The sequence below is a fragment of the Miscanthus floridulus genome, chromosome 1, assembly GCF_019320115.1.
Source record: "Miscanthus floridulus cultivar M001 chromosome 1, ASM1932011v1, whole genome shotgun sequence".
Taxonomy (NCBI): domain Eukaryota; kingdom Viridiplantae; phylum Streptophyta; class Magnoliopsida; order Poales; family Poaceae; genus Miscanthus; species Miscanthus floridulus.
In genome coordinates, this window is record NC_089580.1 from 21,758,011 (window position 1) to 21,785,290 (window position 27,280).

Here is a 27,280-nt window from a genome sequence, read left to right on the forward strand (position 1 = left end):
ATTCAGAAGATAATAGCATCCAATGCAAAATGCAAAGCTTACATCAAAAATATAGATACTTACAGTTTTGACTTGCGGAAGGATGTGGCGAAGGAACGTCTCCTCGACCGCCCCTGCTCCGCTTGCTCGGCAGTTTCCACCGGGACTTGTTCAACCTCCAGTACGGGCGTCGGAGTATGATGCAGCACGCTCCCTTCGTCTGTCCTCTATATTGCAGTGGTCGGTGCTGTGACCACTGCTAGCCCAGAGGAGCCACCCTGCTCTGTCGGTCCCACCTGCCTTCTCTTTCGGGGGACGAGCCGGAAGATGTCTGCATCCTCTGCTTCGTCATCCGACAGGGGGAAGATGGCTTGACGTCGTTTGCTGGCAGCCGGACGCTTGCCAGCGGCTCTGGTCGAGGCGTCCTCTATGGTCTCGAGTACCGCCCAGTGAACGTCGTCGGTCCTGGCGCTGGTCTGGGCGGCTAGGCTGGTAGCTTGCGGCCATTCTACACCAGGGGGAGGCGACACGAACACTCCTGCCCGGTCACAGCCATTACACTGAGACACAAAATGAAGGAAAAGACAGTTATTTAAATTGATACAACATGACTCTACAGTTAAAAGGTGGCGTCATTTACCTTTGGGGGAGGTCGAGCCAGCTTGAAGGCGTGCTCGATGGCGTTCAGTGCAACATAATTGGGATCGGCCAGATTGAACAGCTCTCCAATCCTAGCCTTGATCTCCGTCTTGTCGAGCGGCTCTTTCCTGGTCCTTGTCGGATCCGTGCCCCCTTGGTACTCGAAGCCAGGATGAATCCTTTTCTGGCATGGCTGAATTCGTCGGCTAATGAAGTTGCTGACCACGCTCGGGCCATCAAGCCTTCCCCACGGGATCATCCCGAGCAGTTTGGTGATCTATTCCAAGTTCTCGGGCTTCTCTGACCAGCTATTTTTCTTCTCTGGAATTAGCCCCACGTCGCACAAAGTGATGGTGTTCGGTTCTTCACGGATGTAGAACCATTTCTTGTACCACTCGTCCAATGAGGTGTTCCAGGGATAGTGCAGGTATTGGGCCTTCATGCCGTCACGCAGGTTCAGGTAGACGCCTCCGGCGATCTTCGAGCCACCGCTCCCTTTTTTCCGAAGACAGAACAGGTGGCGAAAGAGGTTGAAATGGGGCTGGAAGCCACCATACGCCTCGCAGAGATGAATGAAGGTAGAGACGAGAAGAATCGAGTTGGGATGCAGATTGCAAATCCCAATCTCGTAGTACAAGCAGAGACCCTGAAGGAAAGGGTGCACTGGAATCTCAAAACCCCGTTTGAAGAAATCTTCGAAAACCACGATCTCATCTGGTTGTGGATCGGGGAAGCTTTCTCCTTCCGGTGCGCGCCATCCAGCGAGGGCTTTGTTGTGGAGCACCCCCATGGCGACGAGGTCTTCGATGGTTTGCTCGTTGCTCCGAGACTTCCACCATTCCTTCGCCATGATTCCGCCTTTCTTCTGGGCGTCTCTCCTCGCCATTACTCTGTCCTTTCTAGGGGGTGGATGCGGTGGCAAGGGGATTTGGCGATGTTTCTCGGAGGAATAGGGTTTTGGCAAGAGGAAGATGAAGGTGGCGGCGGTGAATGACGATGGGGAACGGTGATAGTAACTTGCCAGATCTATATTATAAATAACAAAGAGTACCATCGTTTCGTCCGCCCGAGTTTCTTGGGAGACGTGCGCACGCACGGCGGACGGATGTTCACACCACCTCGAGATCTGCGCCAATAACCGTGCTCCTTCGTTAACAGTGTACGCGCCTCTTCGTTGATGGTGTAAGAGGGCCCACACTAACACACCTCAATACAGGTGTCAACCGACTGTTTGCCAGAAAAAAAAAGGAAGACAGAATGATGTACTATACCTATTTGCTTTTTTGACCAGGCGTGTCAGATTGGACTTGGCAGAGAATGGAGAAAAATAAGTATACCAAATAATAGTACAAGCAGCGCAAGTGATCGTGGATTTGCCCTGACCACTACTGTGCTTAGGAACTGCCCAGACCACTACTGTGCTCGGGGACTCCCCAGACCACTACTGTGCTTGGACACTGCCCAGACCACTACTGTGCTCGGGGACTGCCTAGACCACTACTGTGCTTGGACACTGCCCAGACCACTTTTGTGTTCGGGGACTGCTCCGACCACGGCCGTGCCCGGGGACTGCTCCGACCATTACCATATTAAGGAACTGTTGTGACCACCGCTGTGCTCGGGTACTCTCCCGACTACTCCTTATAGTTTTGCTCTCCTCGGCTACATGTGATTTGTACTCACATACAGTTGAGAGACATTTATTTGGATCTTGCTACAAGGTTCATACTTCGCCTTCCAGCAAGCTCGGGACTACGGAGGTACGATGCACCTGCCGATGTATCTTGTTTTGCCTGTACGACAATTGGATTCTTAACTTCAGCGGAATTTCTTTTTTAGACCCTGGCACCACGTGCCTGCGTCACCTACCACCAGGCTCGGGGACTAAGTGGGCACACTTCACCTTGCGGTGAATGTGTTTGTTTAAATTGACCCCTGTGCTTTGAATGATTATAAGGATTATTAATATGCTCGGGGACTGCCCCGACCACTGCTTGAATAATGGTTCTCCTTGGCTACATGTGATTTGTACTCACATACAGTTAAGAGACATTTCTTTAGACCTTGCTACAAGGCTCGTACTTTGCCTTCCAGCAAGCTTGGGGACTACGTCGGTACGATGCACGTGCCGGTGCATCATGTTTTGCCTGTACGGCAATTCGGTTTTCAACTAAACTATGAATTCTTTTTAGACCCTGGCACCACGTGCCTACGTCACCTACTACCAGGCTCGGGGACTAAGTGGGCACACTTCACCTTGCGGTGAATGTTTTTGTTCTTCAACCCCTACACTTCTGATGATCAAGGACGCCATGCTTCAAGACAACTTACATTTCTTTTCAGAAATACAAGTGGGCACACTTCTCAGGACAAAAATCTTTTTCTTTTTTCTTAAGAGCACCATACATTCTTCAGACAACCTACTTCTCCGGTGATGACGGTGGTCGGAGGCGTCAAGGATTCAAGCCTCGCTTGTCAGAGAAGGTTAAAATGGCGTGTCGCAGCATAATACATGATGCTCGGGGACTAGCTGTGGGGGTATTAACCCCTATACCCTTACGGCTAAGCTTGGGCTGGCCCGGATCGATGGGTCCAGTCCACCTGAAAGACGACGTGCGGCCCAGTTAACCTGATCGAAGTCCCGCACAAGGAATCAAGATGGATTTGGCGACCAAGCAGGATCCTGGTCGGTTAGAATAGGAATCCTTATCCGGCCACATATGGCAATTGTAACTGACTAGGATTAGTTTCCAGATCTGTAACCCTGCCCCCCGGACTATATAAGGCGGGTAGGGGACCCCTCTAAAAAACATCTCTCATTGACATACAGCAATACAAATCAGACGTAGGACGTAGGTATTACGCCTTCTTGGCGGCCGAACCTGGATAAAACCTCGTGTCTGTCTTGCGTCACCGTCTTGTTTGGGGCTTGCGCATCTGTCTGCCGATAATCTACTACCTTGGGCATACCCCTAGGTAGACTGCCGACCATATTTCGTCAACACCCGTGCCCCTTGGATGATTCAGGCCATGAACCGTCCGAGGGATCAGGAACTAAGCATTGCACATGCAACGTAATGCATCACAACGCTCCATGTTGCGTCACAAAGCGATAGTTGCCTCATTCGACATGAGCAACGACTGACCGGGGTTCAAAGGCTAACCCACGAAGGGCTTGAGGCCGCCCCACATCAAACAGAGCCAGGGGAGAAAACATAGATGAGCCCCGTGTGGCCCTTGCCCCGTCTGCCCTAAAGCAGATAGGGTCATCTCAACCTTCTCGTTCGATCCTAAACCTCTTGCCAAGCCCACAGAATCTCCATCGAGGGGAGGCTGTTAGGCCACCCGGGTCAGTCTCCAGAATGACCTAGGCATCTGCCGGGTTGCAGGTAAAGGAGCAGTGGAATGTCACAAGTGGGCTATGCCGACCCCGTCATGAACGACGGACCCAGATTCCACTCGATCATACCCGTTAGTGAGCTCACCAAGTGCGTCACTCGAGCCCGAGCGATCAGGACAAGGGACAAAACTCAACCCCTCTAGTTGTGAGAAACCGAGGACGGGATAACGCACACAACTGAAATCGACCCCTATCGAAAGCCCAATGGGGCTTGGGGGCTCAAGACACCCAAAAAACCTAGGTCTACAACCCCGAACTCGCCCCATCCATCGGCTACGCTTCGACTGCATGCCAAATGCCTAGGTCTACAACTCCGAACTCGCCCCATCCCTTGGCTACGCTTCGACTGCACACCAAACGCCTGGGTCTACGATCCCGAACTCATCCCATCAAGATCCGTGAGCTCTGGCTCGCCCGATCCTTAAACTAACTAACTAACTACCTCGGTTGCATGGGCTGCACCGAGGCTAGGATCCATGACTCTGACTCGCCCGATCCCACGGCGCACATCGACGCCAGGACCCACGAGCTCTGTCTCGACCGATCCCTAAACTAACTGCCTCGCCTGATCCCACGGCGCACACCGACGCCAGGATCCACGAGCTCTACCTCGCCCGATCCCAAAACTAAAACGCCTTGGCTGCGCAACGATGCCTTGGTTGACGACTTCATCTCAACTAAAAACACGCACACACGCTCGCTAACAAACACCCCCAGATGATTCTGTTCGAATCGCCCATGGGCTTGGGGGCTACACCAGCGGGTGCGCTCGCGTGCACCCGCTGACAAAACAAAAACCTCCCCCGCCGGCAACACGAAAAACCCCCTAGACAATTCTGCCTGAATCACCCAGGGGCTCGGGGGCTACACCCGCCATCAAAATAAAAATCCCCCAGACGATTCTGCTCGAATCGCCAAGGGGCTCGGGGGCTCCTGTGGGGGTCATAAACCTAGAGTCCCTCGCGGACCGACTTCCCAGCAAAGGCTCGACCCAAGCAGACAACGCGCAACTCATGGGCCGACCCAAGTATCTAAACAATAGGCTAGAAGGGTGATCCAATCATCGACCGGAAGGTCTGGCCGAGGAGGAGCGGCGCTCGTTTTCTGACTCCGACCCACCTCTTCGTCCGGAGAGCTCACTTTGGTCTCTAGCCTGCCTTTGGATGGCCTCTCCGACTAGAAGGCGTGACCAAAGCACTACTTCCGACCCTGTCGGGTACCTTAGAACGGGGTACCCCAAGCAAACGTCGAAAGGGTCGCTAAAGTCCCATCTAAAAAATAAAAACTAGAAGGTAAGTCGTGGGCCCCTCACCCGCCACGACTGAGCCCACTGGGTCCTCCTCCTCGCCTCGAGCCTCGAGCAGGAGGTCTCGGCATCCTGACGCAAACTCCGCTTCGTGCGAGGCTCTCTAGGGAAGGCCTCGGCAGGGAACGCCGTCTCCGCCTCGCCCGAGGCTCTCCACGGAAGGCCTCGGCAGGAGGTGCATTCTTCGTATCGCGCGAGGCCTCTCGCGCAAGGCCTCGACAAGGAGCCTGATCTCCGTCTCGCGTGAGGCCTCATTCTTCGTGTCGCTCGAGGCCGGCTCATCCGCAGCCCATCGCCCCCCGCCTTGACCGACCCTCCGGACAACGCGTCATGTCTCATTAATGCTTCAACCACTCCCGCAATCTCAGCCGGACGGTGGCTCAACGCCACAGAATGGCCGACGCGACCTGAGGTCGCATCAGCGCCATACCGGCCGGGACAGGGCACGGCGGGGATTACCGGTCACTGTGTCCTAACACTGTGTCCACGATCAGCGCCACACCGGCTGGGACAGGGTACGACGGGGATTACCGGGCACTGTGTCCTAACGCTGTACCCACGATTAGCCGCCCGCTCAAGGCCTCGGCACTGTACACCAGGGCCTCGGTGATCTTGGGGTTCATGCCTACCGAGACCCCCCCACCGTAGTGCAAGCCTCGGCACCGACCAAGTCTCGGCCTCGTGCACAGTCCGTCCACAGTGGCTTGCACGTTCGCCGCTGCGTCGACTCCGAGGCATTCCCGGGGCCCCCACGATGCACAGGATCTGATGGGACAACCACGCCGCCCTAGTACTCCAAGGACGGACCATTCCTACGACCACGCCGCCACAAGAACAGGCCACAGGGCTCGGACGTGCCACCCCTATTGGCACGATGCCGCATAGTAATACATGTACTGTCCTTGTCCTCCCTTCAACTATAAAAGGAGAGGACTTGGGCCACTTAGGGGGGGGGGACAAGGGAGAATGCCTTGTAACACACACACACGCATACATCTCTGCCGCCTGAGAGCAACGCCTCGAGCAGCCCGCACAACACCTTGCCGAGACCTGGGAGTAGCTCCCTCTCTCCCTCAGCTTGTAACCCCCTACTACAAGCATTTCGGTGCAAGGAATACAAGATCGACCTCTCAGACTAAACGTAGGGCTTCGATTGCCTGAACCAGTATAAACCTTGTGTCTCTTTGCATCACCATCCGGAATAGGGAGCACACAGAACAAATTCACTGGTTGGTTGAGGACCCCCCGGTCCGGAACACCGACAGTTGGCGCGCCAGGTAGGGGCCTCTGCATGCTAGTTCTGTCATCCCAGCAAGTTCCGAATGGCAGACCCCGTACGACCATTGCGTCTCGGCACCATGGTTTGGTTCGGGAGCCTAGAGTTCATGTCTCTAGGGCATGAGTACGACATGGTACTCCTCACTCCTCGAGCCCCACCGTCCGACGATGAAGTTACGCACCGGCAGCCCAGGCACAGGTGGCGCTCGGGCGGCCGCTCTCGCCGAGCTCGCCAGGCACGACGCGAGCAAGGCCACCCCGACGCCACCCGAATCCGGGGCGGCACGCCACTCCCCGCCGATATCCTATGACCAGCTGTTGGCATAGGGTCCCTGGCTGGGGACCTGTCTAGCCTGAGCTTGGACAAGGGAAAATCGCCGGTGGCACGCGGCGATGCCCAGTCATCAAATTCCGCTCCACCACTCCTTGAAGAACCGACCCCGACGGGGCGGAATCTGGCGACGGCACCATCCCCATACCCCTTTGGGTTGAGAAATGCTGCCGCCTCTTACGCCTACGCATACACTGCCGCTCACGAGGATCCCTCAGAGCGCCGCCAGCGCTTCGGTCTCGACCTAAGCACCCACGTCGACTCCTCGGATGAGGACAAGGCATGGCCCGGAGTGGATTTCTCCGGGCTCCACGACCCTGGGGCCTTGCGCCAGTTCTTGGCCGCAAGCGACTACTACTTCGGTTACTCTGACTCCGACGACGAAGGCACTTATGACCCCACTCACGAGTGACGCAATGTCCTGCCGGCCGCACGAAATGAGAACATCGCTCTTGCATGACCTTAGCGCCCGGACCTAGAGCAGCTCCGTGAGCTCTAGGCCAAGGTCGAATAAGACCAACTCCTTCCGCAGCAGCTTCGAGACTCTCTCGAACAAGAACAGCGAGGCCGCGACGAAGGCGGGGGAGCCCGATGGAGGGCCCATGATGTGCACCACCGCATCCATGACGACGAAGGGAGCGAGCAACCCCCGGTCTTCAATCGCGCTAGCCAGAATGTCACGGCTGCGGCAATGCTGGTCCGCGCAATGCCCGAGCCCTCTACCACGGAGGGGCGGCGGGTCCGTGGTGAGCTCCTGGATCTCCTAGAGACCGCCGCGGTTCAGCAGGCCAAGAGTTCCGCCTCCCGATGGCACGGGGGCACCTCGAACCTACCCACGGCACCGCCTCGGCAGGACAGGGAAGCCCCGGCTCGTCCTGAGCCTGACCGAGTGCCAATAGCCCATAGGGTCCCCATGCTTCTGGACCGCCTCGGCAATCGACGCGAGGTGCAAGGAGACCATGAGGTGGTCAACAGGCGACGATGCCACGACAACGAGGGGCCCGCTTGGGGCTACCACCCACACCGAGGCGGTCGCTACAACAGCGGGGAGGACCGCAGTCCTTCCCCTGAACTGCCAGGCCCTCGGGTCTTTAGCAGGGCCATTCGTGCTGCTCCTTTCCCCGCCCGGTTCTAGCAACCAGCCAATCTCGCGAAGTACAGCGGTGAGACCAACCCGGAACTCTGGCTTGCCGATTACCGCCTGGCCTGCCAGCTAGGTGGCGTGGACGATGACTTGCTCATCATCTGCAATCTCCCCTTGCTTCTGTCGGACTCGGCGCGAGCCTGGCTCGAGCACCTTCCTCCCTCGTAAATCCACGACTGGCGCGACTTGGTTAGGATCTTCGTCGGGAACTTCCAGGGCACATACATGCACCCTGGAAACTCCTAGGTTCTTAAGAGCTGTCGCCAGAAGCCGGACAAGTCTCTCTGAGACTTCATCTAGTGCTTCTCCAAACAGTGCACCGAGTTGCCCAGCGTCGGCGATTCGGAGATCGTCCATGCTTTCCTCTCCGGCACCACTTGTCGGGACTTGGTCCGAGAGTTAGGTCGGAACATGCCGCGCTCTGCTGCCACGCTTCTCGACATCACCACCAGCTTCGCCTCGGGTGAAGAGGCTGTCGGAGCCATCTTCCCCGACACCGACACCAAGGGTAAGCGGAGGGACGAGGCCCCCGAGGCCTCAGCCTCCCACCTCCCTAAGAGAAAGAAAAAGGTGCACCTAGGGAAGCAGGAGGTCCTGGAGGCTGATCTGGTCACAACCGCGGAACGCAAGAACCCCCGAGGCTTCAAAGGCCCTAGGCCCTTCGACGACATGCTCAAGAAACCCTGCCCTTACCACCAAAGCCCGGTCAAGCATGCCCTCGAGGATTGCTCCATGCTGCGGTGTTACTACTCCAGGCTCGGGCTCCCTGACGACGACGCCAAGCAGAAGGGCGCCGGCGACCGGGACGAAGGCAAGGACGACGGGTTCCCCGAGGTACGCAACGCCTTCATGATCTTTGGTGGGCCCTCGGCATGCCTTACAGCGCGGCAGCGCAAGAGGGAACACCGAGAGGTCTTCTCGGTCAAGGTGGCCACCCCCCAGTACCTCGACTGGTCTCGAGAGGCGATCACCTTCGATCGAGATGACCACCCTGACCATGTTCCGAATCTCAGGCAGTACCCACTGGTCGTCGACCCGATCATCGGCAACACCCGACTCTCCAAGGTATTGATGGACGGAGGCAGCGGCCTCAACATCCTCTACGCCAACACCCTGGAGCTCTTGGAGATCGACCGGTCGAGGCTCTGAGGCGACGTCGCACCCTTCCACGGCATCGTGCCAGGGAAGCACACACGACCCCTTGGGCGCATCGACCTTCCTGTCTGCTTCGGCACCCCCTCCAACAACCGCAAGGAAGTCCTCACCTTCGAGGTAGTCGAGTTTGGGGGAGCCTACCATGCCATTCTGGGGCGGCCGTGCTACGCCAAGTTCATGGCAGTGCCCAACTACACCTACCTCAAGCTCAAGATGTCAGGCCCTAGCGGTGTCATCACGATTGAGTCCACGTACGAACATGCATACGACTACGACGTTGAATGCATCGAGTACGCCGAGGCTCTTGCGGAGGCCAAGACCCTCATCGCCCACCTCGACCAACTCAGTGGCGAGGTGCCTGACTCCAAGCGTCGCGCAGGGGCGTTCGAGCCCACGGAAACCATCAAACTCATCCCGATCGACCCCGCCTGCCCCGACGACCGAGCGCTGAGGATCAGCGCCACCCTCGACATCAAATAGGAAGCCGTGCTCGTCGACTTTCTCCGTGCGAACGCTGACATATTCGCATGGAGTCCCTCGGACATGCCGGGCATACCAAGGGAGGTCGCCGAGCACGCCCTGGACATCTGGGCCGGATCTAGACCTGTGAGACAACGTCTGTGCCGCTTCGACGAGGAAAAGCGTAGGGCCATCGGTGAGGAGATATAGAAACTCTTGGCGGCCGGGTTCATCAAGGAAGTGTCCCACCCAGAGTGGTTGGCTAACCCCGTGTTGGTCAAGAAGAAAAATGGGAAATGGAGGATGTGTGTAGACTACACCGGTTTGAACAAAGCCTGTCCAAAGGTCCCCTTCCCATTACCTCGAATCGATCAAATCGTTGACTCCACCGCAGGGTGCGAGACCCTATCTTTCCTCGATGCGTATTCTGGTTACCATCAGATCAAGATGAAAGAGTCCGACCAGCTCGCAACTTCTTTCATCACACCATTTGGCATGTACTGCTATGTGACGATGCCCTTCGGCCTTAGAAACGCAGGTGCCACGTACCAACGATGCATGACCCAGGTCTTTGGCGACAACATTGGGCGGACCGTCGAGGCCTACGTAGACGACATCGTGGTCAAGACTAGAAAGGCCGAGGGTCTCGTCGACGACTTAAGGATAACCTTCAAATGCCTTAGAGAGAAGGGCATCAAGCTCAATCCCGAGAAGTGTGTGTTCGGGGTCCCCCGAGGCATGCTCTTGGGATTCATAGTCTCGGAACGCGGCATTGAAGCCAACCCAAAGAAGGTCTCGGCCATAACCAGCATGGGACCAATCAGAGACCTCAAGGGAGTGCAGAGGGTCATGGGATGCCTTGCGGCCCTGAGCCGCTTCATCTCGCACCTCGGCGAAAAAGGTTTGCCTCTATACCGACTCTTGAGAAAGTCCGAGCGTTTTTCTTGGACCCCCGAGGCCGAGGAAGCCCTCGACAGACTCAAGAGGCTGCTCACCAATCCTCCCATCCTGATACCCCCGGCCATGGATGAGGCCCTCTTACTCTACGTCGCCGCAACGACCCAAGTGGTCAGCGCCGCTGTAGTGGTAGAGAGGCAGGAAGAAGGGCATACTCTGCCCACCCAATGACCTATTTATTTCATCAGCGAGGTGCTCTCCGAGACCAAAGCACGCTACCCCCACATCCAGAAGCTGGTCTACGCCGTGGTCCTAGCTCGGCGCAAACTGCGCCACTACTTCGAGTCGCACCCAGTGACTGTGGTATCATCCTTTCCCCTGGGCGAGATAGTTCATAATCGGGAGGCCTCGGGCAGGATAGCCAAGTGGGCTGTCAAGCTTATGGGGGAAACCTTGACCTTTGCACCTCGAAAAATGATCAAGTCTCAGGTCTTGGCCGATTTCATGGCTGAATGGACAGATACCCAACTGCCACCTGCTCAAATTCAGATGGAGTGCTGGACCCTGTACTTCGACGGATCCCTGATGAAGACCGGGGCAGGCGCGGGCCTGCTCTTCATTTCGCCCCTCGGAGTACACATGCGCTACATGGTGCGGCTCCACTTCACCACCTCCAACAACGTGGCCGAATATGAGGCCCTCATCAATGGCCTGCAAGTCGCCATCGAGCTTGGGGCACGGCGCCTCGACGTCCGAGGCGACTCGCGGCTCGTCATAGATCAAGTGATGAAGGAGTCAAACTGCCTTGACCCCAAAATGGAGGCTTACTGCAAGATGGTACGACGCCTAGAAGACAAGTTTGACGGTCTCAAACTAAATCATGTCACACGAAAGTACAACGAGGCCGCCGACGAGCTGGCAAAGATGGCATCGGCACGGGCCTCGGTCCCCCCGAACATCTTCACCAGAGACCTCCACAAACCTTCCATCGGCTGCACCTCGACAACAGAGGAGGGCCCACCTGTGGAACCCATGGCAAAGCTCGATGCCCCCTCTACTGCCGAGACCCCCTCGACCGAGCCCGAGGTCATGGAAGTCAACGCCGAGCCTCCGCAGACTAATCAGGACGCGGATTGGCGAGTCCCGTTCCTCGATTAGCTTGATCGGGGGGAGCTTCCTGACGATAGAACCAAAGCGTGACGGCTCGCGCGCCGAGCCAAGACCTACACCCTCTACAATGACGAATTGTACAGGCGAAGCCCCTCAGGTGTCCTCCAACATTGTATCAGTTCCGAGGCGGGCCAAGCCCTGCTTTAGGACTTACATGCATGCGCCTGCGGGCACCATGCGGTGCCTCGGACGCTCGTAGGGAACGCTTTCCGCCAAGGGTTCTACTGGCCGACGGCGGTCGTCGATGCTACCAAGCTAGTATGCTCCTGCGAAGGATGCTAGTACTATGCTCAGCAGACACATCTCCCGGCCCTAGCCCTGCAAACCATCCCCATCACATGGCCGTTCGCCGTGTGGGGGCTCGACATGGTCGGGCCTCTGCAAAAGGCCCCCGGGGGCTACACCCATCTACTGGTATCAATCGACAAGTTCTCCAAATGGATCGAGGCTCGTCCGATCAATCGAATCAAATCTAAGCAGGCGGTGCTGTTCTTCACTGACATTATCCACAGGTTTGGGGTCCCCAACACCATCATCACCGACAACGGGACGTAGTTCACCGGCAAAAAGTTCCTGACGTTTTGCGACGACCACCACATCCGGGTGCCCTGGTCGGCCGTAGGACACCCAAGGACCAATGGCCAAGTGGAGCGTGCCAACAGCATGATCCTACAAGGCCTCAAGCCAAGGATTCACAACCGGTTGAAAAAGTTTGGCAAGAAATGGCTCGCCGAACTCCCGTCGGTCATCTGGAGCTTGAGGAACACTCCAAGCTGAGCCACGAGATTCACGCCTTTCTTCCTAGTCTATGGGGCCGAGGCCATCCTCCCCACCGACTTGGAATATGGTTCCCCGAGGCTGCAAGCCTATAACGAACAAAGTAACCGCACCACCCGAGAGGACGCCCTTGATCAACTGGAGGAAGCCCGAGACGTTGCGCTACTACACTCGGCCAAATACCAGTAGAGCCTACGACGCTATCAGGCCCAACGCGTCCGAGGCCAAGACCTAAAGGTAGGTGACCTAGTGCTGAGGCTAGCATAGAGCAACAAGGGTCGCCACAAGCTGACCCCGCCATGGGAAGGACCGTACATCATCGCCCAAGTACTGAAGCCTGGGACCTACAAGCTGGCCAACGAGAAGGGCGAAGTCTTCACCAATGCTTGGAACATAGAACAACTACGTCGCTTTTATCCCTAAATTTCCGAGCATTATATATGTCGTTTCTCGAAATACGATTAAATGGCGTTCTTTAGTTGGTCTAAATTTTCCGAGAAACCCCCCAAGCCCATAGTAGGCCTCGGCAATACAGTAACACGGCTAGGGAGACCCGGTTCCGCCTCGGTAGAACCAAGCCTCCCTCGGGGGCTAGGCAGGGGACCCCCCTAGGTGTCCCCTAGGTCCCACGCACCATTCTTCGGTTGTTTTTCGCAAAAAATTCCTACGCTAAGACTCTAGCAGGCTCTGATGAATCATTTGTAAAGACCCCTCGGACCAAGGTCTGTTTCCTAAGCAAGAGGCCGGTAGAGTCGCGAGACGGCCTATGCCCCTGGGCTACGGCACTCCCTCACTACCTCTCGCTCAAGGGACGGCTTAGGCCCCAAAGAGGTATTTTGCAAACAAAATATGATCACAAGCAGCAGAGGGCAGAGGCTCGAAGACATAAGAAAAACAACTAAGAAACACAAATACTTCGGAAATAAAGGCCTCGACGGCCACAAATGTTTTGATACAAAAATAACCCCTATTCTATCTTTACATAGCCCCCGGGGCCCAGATCAAGGCTCAGGGCCTTCAGCACCGGCAGATGGTAGGGGAGGAACCACCTCCTCTTCGAAGAGCGTCGCCAGCGCCGTGCCAGGGCCTTCCGCCGCCTCCATCAGCTTTGCGACCGCCGCGTTGGCCTCCTCGTCATCATCAGGCAGAACATAGCCATCACTGATGGCCGGGAGATCGACGCCAAGGTAGTGAGAGGAGATGAAAGCCATCGCCCGCTTGACACCTATGTGCAGCACCCCTCGGAGCCGCTCGTGCATCTGGCTGCTCAGCGCAATCAAGCGGCTCCCAAGGGAGCTGCCTGACTGAACCCCCTCGACCTCAAAGGCCTCACAGGCGGAAAGGGCGGCACGTTTCAGCGCCTCATGCTCCTCGATCTCGGCATCGAGCACTGTCTACACCACGCTGGAAGCCTCGGCGGCCCGAGTGAACTCCGCCTCTGACTCTGCACCGCGGAAAATGGAATGAGGTCGAGCCAGAGAAAAAACAACCTAAGTTATGGACGGAAGCCCATGGAACTCACCCTTGGCCTTCTGCTCCCAGCGTCGGGTCTTGGCCTGACAGGCCTCGGCCTTCTCCTTCAACCGCTGGGCCTCGACCCGAGAGGCCTCGGCCGCCCTGGAAGCTTCACTCCCCAGCTCTACGTCATACAAGGAAGTTAGGGAGCAAACATAAGGAGAAGGAAACAAAACAAGGGGACTGGAACTCACCCTCAACCATCCCCCTCAAAACCATAGCCTCGATTTGTGAGGCCTCAACCGCAGCAAGGGCCTCGTTTAGAGCGCCCGTGGTCAGCCGGTGCGCACTCTCCTCTGCCCCCAGCTGCCCGGTGAGGGCCTTGCCCGAGGCTGTCGCTTCTTCGGCCCGGGACCTGAAGGCATCCCGATCGCTGGCGGCGCGGGTAAGCTCCTCCTCTAGCTCCTTAACCCACGCCGCCAAGGGGGCGAGCTGCGTCTAGGCTGTGGCCGCCTCGACCTTCGCGTCGGCATAGCAAAGGCGGAGGTCCTCCACCTCCGCGCTTTGTGCCGACAGAAGCTCATTAGCATCAGCAAGAAGGCCCCTCTGCCGCTGAAGCTGGTCCCAGATTCCCCTCTCCCGCCGGAGAAAGACCGACTTCCCGAGGGACTGGGTCTCGAGCTCCTGAAGAGGCAGAACAGAGGTCGTCGATTGCGACAAAACCGAGAAAAGAACAACGTCACGTGAGAAAGGAAAACACGAACCTGGGCGACTCCGGGCAGTTCGTCGGCCACCACGGACAGCGCCATCCGTAGCAACCGCTCCGCCAGCTCGCGGTATTGCTCGAAGGTGCTCCAGCGCCCGCCCTCGGCCGCATCCTCGAGGGCAAACAGAGGCTCCCCCTCAGGGTCATCCCGGCTCCGCCACAGTACCCGCGGGTGATCCCACCCGTGAGGCTCGGGTCGCACCCGCACGAGGGCCGAGCTTCCCTCATCCAAGAGTGGCGCCGGCTGCTCCACGGCATCGGTCTCCTCAGCATCGACCACCTCCCGCGCCCGAGAAGTATCGTCGGAGGAGATCGGATAGACATCTGCCTCCCGGGCGCTCTCCCGCAACAACGGCGGACCCTGAACCAAGGGCACGACCGAGGCCTCCGCCGCCTGCATCTCCGCCTCCTGCATAGACGGCCTCGCCGCCATCACGACGGCCTTAGCGACCTTGGGGGCTCTGGCCTCTGCAATCATGGCCTCGGTGGTCTCCGGGGCTCCGGCCTCCGCCATCGTGGCCTCGGCAGACACAGAGACGCCGACCGCGGACACTGCGGTCTCGGCGGTCGTGGGCACCGTGGCCTCCGTCGCCTCAGCCCCGGAGACCCCGGGAGCCTCGGCAACAAAGGGTACGACGGCCCCATCCAACTCGTGAGCCTCGCCCCCATGAGGTGGAAACACTCCCTCCCTTGTCTGTGTAGGGGCCACCTCGGCAACCCCTCCTTGGGCGGCCGGTCCCTCGGGGTCGACCCTCGCCGACGCCGCGCCGCGTTGGATAGCGGCTTGTGCCTCCGCCACCCAGTGGGTGGAGGACCCAGGGCTCGCCTTAAGCGCCTTAAGGGGCGCCAAGGGGAGGTCGTCCGCAGGTCGCTTCCGACTAAAGAAATTTAACCTATAGGGTCAGCGTGAGACCAAAAAAGCGAATGGAAGACACTATGACCCTATCAAAAATACACTTACTTTGAACAGGGCGGCCCCCGCTTCGCCACAGCAAACCTCATCCGCAATGGCAGAGGCGGCGGCAGTGGCGTCGCATCCATATCCATCGGCGCCGGTCGGTCCTCAGCGGACCCCGGCGCCCCTTCGGTCCTCTGCAGGGGCGGTGGCGTCGCCTCCACTGCCCCCTGCTCCACCACGGCCGCCGAGCCTACCGGGCTGACGGCGTGTTTGCCTAACGCCCGCGCCTCGGGCGTGTCGGCCTCGGCCCCGAAGCGGGCAACCGCCGGCCCCAGGTCCGCTTCTCCTCCCCTTCCCGAGGGTGCCGGGCTGCTTGACGACGCCCCGGGTGCCACCTCCACAACGTCAGGAAGGTGGTCTAGGGGACCTCGCCCTCCCTCGCCCTTGTCGTTCCCGTCCGAGGCCTCCGTCGACAACGACGTCGACGGGGATTCCTCCAACAGGAGACCATCCTTCCGTTGCTGACGGCGGCGCTTATCCAATTCCTCATGCGCGAGGATGTGCTTCGTGCGCTTCGCCGCCTTAGCATCCTTTCGCTTCTTCTGTGCATCGGCGTGAGCACGGTTGATCGCCCGCCACCCCGCGTCCTCGGGAACGGGCGGCGGAGAGGAGCGCACGTCCCTCATCCCCTGAAGGAACGACAAACGCACATAAGGAAACAAGGGATAAGGGGAGATTGAGGAGGCTCAGAGGCTACAGCGGCACTTGACTTACCAGCGAAAGGAACCCCCACGACGGTCGCATCGCGAAGGGGTCAAGTTGCCGCCCCTCAACTTCGCATCTACCGTCTCCCCCACTCGACAGAGAATTTCCTCGTCGGAGAGGGCGGAGGAGGACATCCAGGTGCCCTCAATGGGCTCACCCGGCCTCATCTCGAACAGCCGCCACCGCCGAGCCATCAGCGGCAGCACCCTCCGGCGGTGGAAGGCGGCCACGACCACAGCGACGGTGAGGCCATGGCCCTGTAGCCTCGCCAGTCCCTCCAGGAGCGGCTCCAGCTTGGGCTAGTCAACCTTTGGGACACCCCACTTCCATTTCTCCGGGCAACTCCCCACAATCCGCCCAGTGTAGGGGGGAAGTCCTCCGTCATTGTTGCGGAGGTAAAACCAACTCGTGTACCACCGACGGTTGGAGGACGCGAGTTGGGCCGAGATGTAGAGGTGTAGGCGGTCCTGACGCACTTGGAGAGTGTAGCCTCCGGCCCTCGACACCTTCCTCTGACCCGACGTGCCCGTTGGCTTGGTAGTATGCCCCGCCCGGAACAGGTGGAGCCACAACTCCCAATGGGGAGCGATCCCTAAATACCCCTCGCAGACGGCAACGAAGATAGCCGCCTGAGCGATGGAGTTGGGATTAAAATTATGGAGCTCCACGCCGTAGTAGTGTGGGAGCGCCCGCATGAACCGGTCCACCGGGACACCGAGGCCGCGCTCATGGAAGGAGACGAAGCTCACAACGTAGCCGTCGCGGGGCCTCGGCTCCAGCTCGCCATACGGAGCAATCCACTCCGGCCTACTAGGGTCTGTCACCGGGTGGAGGAGTCCACCGTCGACAAGCGACTGGAGCATCTCCTCGGTGACGTCCGACGGATCCCAAGGGTCTGCCTCGACAACGACGACATTGCCAGCCATGGGTGCGATGGAGGAATCGGGTGCGGCGGTGAGTTTTTCTCTCTCCCTCCCACGCTCTCGCTTCTTTCTCGCTTTCTCCCAAGGCTCGCTCTTCTCTCCTCTTCTTCCCAGCACCCGCTGCTCTGGTGACGGCTCGACGGAGGCGGTGCTAATGCAGGCAAGGTAAGACGAGGAGGGGCGAGACTCCTCGGGTATTTATGCAGGGAGGAGGCGAAATGAACGGGTGATGAAATCGGGCAGGTTTTCCCCCGTCCGACGCGGTTAACCACGAGCTGATTTCATCGGCCCACGCGCCCATGTCTCCTGCATTAAATGCGAGGACAGTTACGTCCCGTCCATCACGTCACGCTCGGCCACTACGGCAGTAGGCGTCGTTTTGCCTCCCCATGAAACTGCCTCAAAAGGCGCACCACCTGTTGCCGAGCCAATAGGGAAGATATTCCCCGCGGCCTGTTCCTTTCGTAGGAAGGAACCGGGCTCTGAGCCTATTACGATCCAGGGGTTCGAAGGCTGGACCCCAAAGGGTTTCGACAGCCGCCCCAGGATAACAGAGTCAGGGGCGACTGCGGGCGAGCCTATATGGGGCCGAGGCCCAAGCGAGCGAAACGCTTGGGACGCCTAAAGTCGTGTCCGAGACCGGCAGGAAAGTATCCGAATGGGATCCCACCGTAGGGAGGCACCGAGCCACCGAGGCCCAACGAACGGCCTCGGCACCCACTAGAGAAATCCTCTAGTACTCTTGGAGTGTGTCTCTGGACCGCTAGCTATCCCCTAACGAACGGGGTTCGGGCCTCTACTCGGACTACCCGATAACAGCTCACTAGAAGTGCCACCGCTCGTGCCCATCGAGGGTAGCGAGGCACATTCCACCCCTCCTTCCGAACGAAAAGGAAGCGCGAGGGTCGCATAAAAAGTTAGGGGAACCTCCGATGGCCTTCTCGCTCTATTCAGAGGCTAGGGGGGCTCATCCTGCAAATATGCCGAGACCCCACGACCCGGGCTCGCGCCCAAAGGGGCCTCGGCAAACAAACCCTCACGTGCGAGGGGCGTATAAAAAGCCAGGGGAACTCCCGACGGCCCTCTCACGTAGAGGCAAGGGACTCTTCCTGCAACCTTGCCGAGACCAGAATGGGCTCAGCAAACGAACCCTCCATCCATATGAAAAGAACATGTGAAGGTCAGATGAAAGGGCCAGGACACCCAAGACAAAGACAAACGGTCCAAAACCGCGCTAGAGGTTTCGCTACAAACACGATAAAGGGCACCGAGCCCATTACGGTCTAGGGGTTCGAAGGCTGGGCCTCCAAGAGGTTTCGACAGCCACCCTAGGGCAACAGAGTCAGGGATGACATCGGGGCAAGCCTACGAATGGCCCAGGCCCGAGCGAATGTTCGCTCGGGGCGCCCTAAGTCCTGTCCGAGACCGGCGGGGAAGTATCTGAATGGGATCCCACCGTAGGGAGGCACCGAGCCACCGAGGCCAGCGAATGGCCTCGGCACACACTAGAGAAACCCCCTGGTACTCTTGGAGTGCGTCTCTAGACCGCTAGCCGTCCCCTAGCGAACGGGGCTCGGGCCTCCACTCGGACTACCCGCTAACAGCTCACCGAAAGTGTCCACGCTCGTGCCCATCGAGGGTAGCCTGGCACATTCCACCCCTCCTTCTGAGCGAAAGGAAGCATGAGGATCATACCCAAAGTCAGGGGACCCCTGATGAACCTCTCGCTCCGGGCGGAGGCTAGAGGGCTTTTTCCCTGCAGCCTCGCCGAGACCCCCGCAACCCGAACTTGTGCTTGGGGGCTCGGCAAATGCAATAAGAACTACTCGTTCAGACGCAAAAATGAAGAAAGCCCCTGGAGGAGTAACTCCACTCCTCCAGGGGCTCGGGGGCTACACCCGGCGGGTGCGCTCGCGCGCACCCACCGGAACCTCAAAAAATAAACCCCAATTCCTACGGGGTAGGTATAGACCAAGCCTCGACAAACCCTCAGGGGGAGTGCACGCACTCCCCCCAAGGCTCGGGGGCTACTGTCGGGTACCTTAGAACGGGGTACCCCAAGCAAACATCAAAAGGGTCGCTAAAGTCCCATCTAAAAAATAAAAACTAGAAGGTAAGTCGTGGGCCCCTCACCCGCCACGACCGAGCCCACTAGGTCCTCCTCCTCGCCTCGAGCCTCGAGCAGGAGGTCTCGGCATCCTGACGCAAACTCCGCTTCGTGCGAGGCTCTCTAGGGAAGGCCTCGGCAGGGAACGCCGTCTCTGCCTCGCCCAAGGCTCTCCACGAAAGGCCTCGGCAGGAGGTGCATTCTCCGTATCGCTCGAGGCCTCTCACGCAAGGCCTTGGCAAGGAGCCTGATCTCCGTCTCGCACGAGGCCTCATTCTCCGTGTCGCTCGAGGCCGGCTCGTCCGCAGCCCGTCGCCCCCTACCTCGACCGACCCTCTGGACAACGCGTCATGTCTCATTAATGCTTCAACCACTCCCGCAATCTCAGCCGGACGGTGGCTCAACGCCACAGAATGGCCGACGCGACCCGAGGTCGCATCAGCGCCATACCAGCCAGGACAGGGCACGGCGGGGATTACCGGCCACTATGTCCTAACACTGTGTCCACGATCAGCGCCATACCGGCTGGGACAGGGTACGACCGGGATTACCGGCCACTGTGTCCTAACGCTGTACCCACGATCAGCCGCCCGCTCAAGGCCTCGGCACTGTACACCAGGGCCTCGGCGATCTTGGGGTTCGTGCCTGCCGAGACCCCCCCACCGCAGTGCAAGCCTCGGCACCGACCAAGTCTCGGCCTCGCGCACAGTCCGTCCACAGTGGCTTGCACATTCGCCGCCGTGTCCACTCCGAGGCATTCCCGGGGCCCCCACGACGCACAGGATCTGATGGGACGACCACGCCGCCCCAGTACTCCAAGGACGGACCATTCCTACGACCACGCCGCCACAGGAATAGGCCACAGGGCTCGGACGTGCCACCCCTATTGGCACGATGCCGCATAGTAATACATGTACTGTCCTTGTCCTCCCTTCAACTATAAAAGGAGAGGACTTGGGCCACTTAGGGGGGGACAAGGGAGAATGCCTTGTAACACACACACACGCATACATCTCTGCCGCCTGAGAGCAACGCCTCGAGCAGCCCGCACAACACCTTGCCGAGACCTAGGACTAGCTCCCTCTCTCCCTCAGCTTGTAACCCCCTACTACGAGCATTTCGGTGCAAGGAATACAAGATTGACCTCTCAGACTGGACGTAGGGCTTCGATTGCCTAAACCAGTATAAACCTTATGTCTCTTTGCATCACCATCCGGAATAGGGAGCACGCAGAACAAATTCACTGGTTGGTTGAGGACCCCCCGGTCCAGAACACCGACAGACTCCGACCCCACGTTTCCGACCAGGGTACGCTAAAACCCTACTCACTGCTCTTCTTTGACTCGCGTAATCAGAGCCGACTGGGACCAACCGACCGGAGACGCTCGCTCGGTAAGGACCAGGAAACGAACGGAGAAAGTAAGGCGAGGCGCACAAGTCAAACCGCAATATCGGGGCCCGTACCCTGTACACCTACGAAAAACAGTACTCTGCAATCTCCCTGGCATGGCAGAGCCCGAGCAGTATTGTAGGCATCGATATTTTTCCCTACAGTGTTGTGGGCGTCATTAACTCCCATACGATAAGGCCCCCACATGCCTCTAGGCATCGACAGTGTTGTGGGCGCCGACTTTTATCATACCGGACGAACATGGTAAAAACCCCTTGCATGCCTCTAGGTATCAACAGTGTGGCAGGCGTCGACGTCTGTCATATCCGAAGAAGACCACACCACCTCCCACGTGCATCTAACATTCAACAGTATTGTGGACGCCTACCATCATCTTGTACCGTCGGCGTGGGCAACAAGGCTCAGTAGCATACGTACTCTCTCACTCTCACTTGTAAGGCCATCCCTTTCATCTATAAAAGAGGATGCGCTCTCTCCCAACAGGGTAAGTGATTCCAGACTCAGCAGATCGATCAAGTTCACTAGTACATAACAGCAGAGCCACCAGGTTCAAATCACGAGCACTCGCTCGAACACTTAGCACATAGCGGAGCTCCCGTCAGTTCTAGCCCTTCCGACCGGACCTCTTGTACCCCCATATTTCTCCTTCTCGTTTGTACTGCAAACTTCGAGCACATGGGCTTAGGAATAAAGTCACCGACCGACTCAAACTGGACGTATAGCACGTTGCTTGAACCAGTATAAACCCTGTGTCATTGAGTGCTAGGTCACCTCTGATCACAACGTACGGTAAAACTACAAATATTTACTTGTTGGTCACTTTCTACACCAATATGATTTAAAATTAGAGCAAGTTTTGGAATAAAAAAATTAGAGCAAGTTTTGATGAATGCAAATTCAGATATAGACTTTGACTAATATATAAAAAAATATTAATATTTATGGTAAATAATAAGTATTATTAGGGGGTGTTTGTTTCTTTAGTCGTTCTTAAAATTCATGTCACATCGAAAGTTTAGATACTAATAAAAAGCATTAAATATAGATTAATTACAAAACCAATTACATAGATGGAGGTTAATTTGCGAGATGATTTTTAAGCCTAATTAATCTGTCATTAGCACATATTTACTGTAGCACCACGTTGTCAAAATCATTGACTAATTAGGCTTAAAAGATTCGTCTCGCAAATTAGTCGAAAGTTGTGTAATTAGTCTGTATTTAATATTTCATACATGTGTCTAAATATTCAATGTGACAGGATTTTTAACGGCGTATGTAGAAACCAAACATGACCTTAGACTAATTATTAAATATGTAATAAACTTAAAAATTTAACTAACCTAAAGCGGACACTTATTTCTTGACAGAGAGCAGCTGATAGATGGGACATATACATAGTGTATCTGATGTTGATCATGGGGAAATGAAGTGAACAGAAAAGAGAAGAGACTGAGCAGCCTGCTGGACTGTAGTACTTGTAGCTGTTTGTGCTGCGCTCACAGCCCATGGTAAGGCTATGTCTAGTCGGGAATTTTGGAATTTGGTTACTGTTGCACTTTCGTTTTTATTTGACAATTAATGTTTAATTATGGATTAATTAGGCTCAAAATATTCGTCTCATAATTTTCAATCAAATTGTGCAATTAATTTTTTTTCGTCTACATTTAATGCTCCATGTATGTATCGTAAGATTTGATGTAATGGCTACTGTAACACTTTTTTGAAATTTGGTTGGACTAAACAAGCACTAAGGCTGTGTTTAGTTCCACCACATTCCCAACTTTGACACTATGCAAAAAGAAGATTCCCCGTCACATCAAACTTGCGGTACATGTATGAAGTACTAAATGTTGATGAAATCAAAAACTAATTGCACAGTTTGGTTGTACTTTACGAGACGAACGTTTTGAGCCTAATTAGTCAACGATTAGACAATTATTATCAAATAAAAATAAAACGCGTAGCTACAGTGATTCTGCCACCGCCCGAATCAGCCCAACTAAACGAGGGCTAAGCTGCTGCGGCTGCCTTGTTCAGCTGCTGTGGTCAGTCAAGCAGTGTGTGCAGCAGCAGCTGCAGCAGACTACTCGCTCTCAGCTTTACGGAGCAGTAGTACTCCTACAGTAAAAAAAGAATGGAATTTTGGCTTCAAATCATGTCAAAAAGATGTACCCTCCGTCCAAAAAATAAATATAATTATAGGAATAGTGTGATCTCGACTTTGACTATATTTATAATAAATAATATTATCATTTATGTGTCTAAATAAATTTATTATAAAAAATACATTCTTAATTAATCTAATAATACTTATTTTATATTATAAATGTTAGTATATTTTCGTATAACTTTGGTCAAAATTCAATTTGTTTGACTTTTCGAAAATGTGAGAATTGTATTTTTTTTTAACAAAGGTAGTAATCCTAAGTTGTGATTAACTTTTTGAAGTAGGACCCACCGTATACTTGTGAAGAATTCTCCGGGAAATTCTACTTGTGAAGATTTCTCTAGAAGTCTACTCTCTCTCTTATTTGTGAAGAATTCTCTGTAAGTCCAGATGGAACGATGGAGAGCGATACATGCGTAATTTCATGCCACGTCTTTTCCAGTCCTGCACATGGCCGAAGCACGGGGTATATGACGCCGAGCCTCGTTCAAGTTGACGCCACATGGCCCTGTTAGGCTTATCCTATATTTAGTTTGTTTGGGTTTTTTTTAGTTGGAACAGTAATTTTTTTTTCACAATAATTCAGTCGGAACAGTGTTTTTCAGCCAGTTTTAATTAAGTTTCAGACCAACGAACGGGGTCTGATGTCCACGCTGCCGGCGCCTAAAATTTCTGCATCATGGCGCATGACGCTGAGACACGTTACTTCAGTGCGGTGAGTCAAGGCACCGACCACCCTAGGTCTAAAAGCAAAAATAAAATGTCTAAAGGTCTAAATATGAATATTTTTTAAAAAAAAATTAAAAATTACAAATTCGGCCTATCTATCAATTTTGGTTTCTCTCGTGAGTAAAAAAAGTTGGAAAACAAAAAAAATCGGTTTCCTCTGGATAAACCGTCTGAGTTTGATTTCTTCTTGAAAGGTAGTTTTTTCTGAATTCTTTGTAATAGCTGCAGATAGTTGGATTACCTTCGATTCTTACCGTAGTCACCTCCCTTACCACATAGCGCCGTCGAGCCTAGTTTTCGATGGAGGCTGGGGGGCGAAGAGATATCGATCCCTCAACTACGATGCCATCAACAAGCGCGTACGACTGGTGCCTGTCGACTTCGACGAGGCCCTCGCGACCCGTCTGGTGGTATTCTGGTTAGTCTAGTGGCTTGATTTGCTTGCTTACTTTGTTTCCCTTGTCTAGTTAGAACTGATTAAGGGGCTATTTGGATGCATGTGTAATTGTTAGCAGCTAATTTTAGCCATAAATTCATTAAAAACGCCCTAACTCATCCAAGTAGGGGGCTAATAGGTGGGCTAATTTTTTAGCCAAGTCTAGAACAAGCTGTTAGCCAACTAACTGGTCAATATCAACTATTTTGGGCTACTAATCCCAGCTGATCTAAACAGGGCCTAGGTATGACCAGGTCTGGTGCAGTATGTCTCAGTAATTATTAGCTTCTTCAGAGAGTAATCTTTAATCTGTGTATGATTTGTTTTGCATTTCACTTTTATCACAGTACTCCGTAGTACATGAATTAGCTAGGATGCCTAAAAGACTGAACGTTTGCGTGTTTGTAGGATGAAACTTCTGGCCATGAATTCTTATCTTGGCATGGTCGTATAACAACTGCAACACTCTATGATGCAATGCTGACATTGTTTTTATATTGCTTATTACTATTTGCTTTTTGGATATTACTGGTAAGTAAAGTTCCAAAAAAAAATGATAGTATTTTGAACTACTTGTATTTTGGAAGTGTCACAAAAGGCGATTTAATGTTGGTGGCAATAAGCTTTCCTTATTGCCAACACTTGTTTAAACATATTGAACACTCCCTGCATCACAAAATATACTTGCTGCAGCAAAAAAAAAAGTTTCTTGGGCTATTCCAGAATTGCATGAAAATCAATGACTTTTTAGTCGGGAAGAGGCGTGTTCTACTGCATTTGACCCCAATTAACAGTTCCTACGCATGTTTTTTCCCCAGTCCCCACCCTATCCCTTGTCCATACCATCACACTGCAGCCTGGAATCCTTGCATCTCTGGAAGTCTCAGGTCGGTAGCAAACCACAGCAGAGACCGTGTAGCCTGATGGCAGCGGCAGGCCGCTGAGTCACAGCAAAAGATGCTCGGTGGTGGGGCAGTGATTACAGACAAACAACATAGGTTGTGGCAGGAATCGTGGAGTGCGGTTGAGGTGTCGAGGATTGCAGCAATAGGTTTTTGTTTGGTAAGCCTCGATTGTTAACTTAAAACAACAATCAGGATATCTTCTGACTGTAATTTGTGGTCTGTTCCTTTATTCAGAGGAGCGTATGGAGCGGGCTGATCGATATAAAAGGGACATTGAAGAGTACTACAACAAAATTAAGGAGTTGAATGAGATGCTTATGAGGATGAGAAGTTTAGTTGTGTTGAGGTTTGGCCCCGGTTTCCTAGACCAGATTGCTTCTATCCATGGTACAAAATGTACCGGATGAAAAACCACTAATCCTAGTAATACTTCTTACTATTGTTCCTTTTTTATAACAGTATTATTCCTATTTTCATGGATTTTCAACAGTAGCCCCCTGGCTCCTTGTTATCAGGTTGTGTGAAGAGTGGACAATTTACGCAGCCTGGTGTAACCGAGTATACAGAAACAGCTATATGCTTCAGCTTTTCTCATTGAGGTTTGCTGGTAATTTATCGCATCACAATCATATGAGTGTTTATGGTTTCCTGGCAGTTCGAGATGACATTGATTATCTTCGGAATCATGTCTTTCTTCAATCACGAGAGCACAATCATGAGATTAGCTTGGTCAGTTGATTCGATCTTGTTACAAGTTTTTCATATTTTACTTACCATATTTTACTGTTTTGATTTTTGCACAAGGTTTCTTTCGTAATTTGCTCTGTCAACGTTGCTATTTCATTGTATTAATTTATTACCTTTTCAAAGTATTCAAACTGATGGAGAGTTAGGCATGTGCTTGTTGAAGTAGTGAAAATTAGGGAGAGAATTTTGTTTTGATCCGAGGGAGGGAATTTTGTTCACATTTCCTATAGGAATGCTTTGGGTGAACTGGCCAGTGCATCCACCTCCGTACTACTCATCCCAAAGTTAGCGCTTTGATGCTTAGTGCCATTCCAATGAAAAAACGACTACTGATCACTTCCTGTGAATCATCACTCCATCAGCGTAGCTTTTGCTAGGCCCATATATATTCATCCTGTTCACTTGATCGTATCAGCCATGCTTATCAACCATGATATAGTGTTTTTCTCTCACAACAAAACAGCATCAGCCGCCTTGATGGATTCTAGATTTCTTTTGACCATTTAAGGTTTAGGCCCTATTTGGCACAGCCTCTACTTATGTTTCTCAACAAGCAGAGGTGGTGTGCCAAATGGCAGAATCTGCAACAGTTTATCATTTTAGTAATTTCAGCTGCTGCTCCAAGTTGGATTATGCACAAGCAGAAATTGTGCCAGACTGGTTCTAATTTAGTGACAGGCCATTTGTTATGATTTTGGCAACTTTTGGGCCTCATGGTTCTGTGTAATTACTTGAAACGAAAATAACTATTACACACTTGAAATGGCACTTCTTCCACAAAAGACATGGTACCAAACCAGCAAAAAAAAAAAGTCATGGTACCAAAAGATATTTAGAGCAGTAGCTTAATCGGAAAGCACTTGATTATAAACAAATGTTGTAGTAAACATGAATAAGTTTACTTCATAGATATTTTGAATACATAAAAAATAAGGATAGTATTTTTTTAAACTACTGTCCATTTAAACATTCAGAACTGAAATACTGAGAATCAATTATAATATCAAGATCTAACATCCTGGAACTCTGTTTTCACTAAGTTTTATGGAAGCTTGGTATTTCAATATGCAAACAGTTTCCATGTTAAAAAAAATTAGAAGGTGCCAAGGTTGTACCGACATGGCCCTTGATGTCTAAATCCTAAACAGTTCCACTAAGTACGCACGTGAATTCAATGATGATTTAGTCATTGATGGGTGTTTTGAGTTTAGGAATTGGGTTTACGGTTCGGGAAATCAGATGCATAAGGTGCGCATCTCTCGCGAATTTGGCCCGGTGGACATTGCCTCTGGGTTTATCATCATGCACGCTGTGGAAGCGACTATTGGTGTCAATATTACACGACTCTGACTGCATTTACCAGCGGATACAATCATGATGGGATCACGCTGTATAAGAGTGGATCTGGTCCGTCGTCACCCCACCCATGGTGC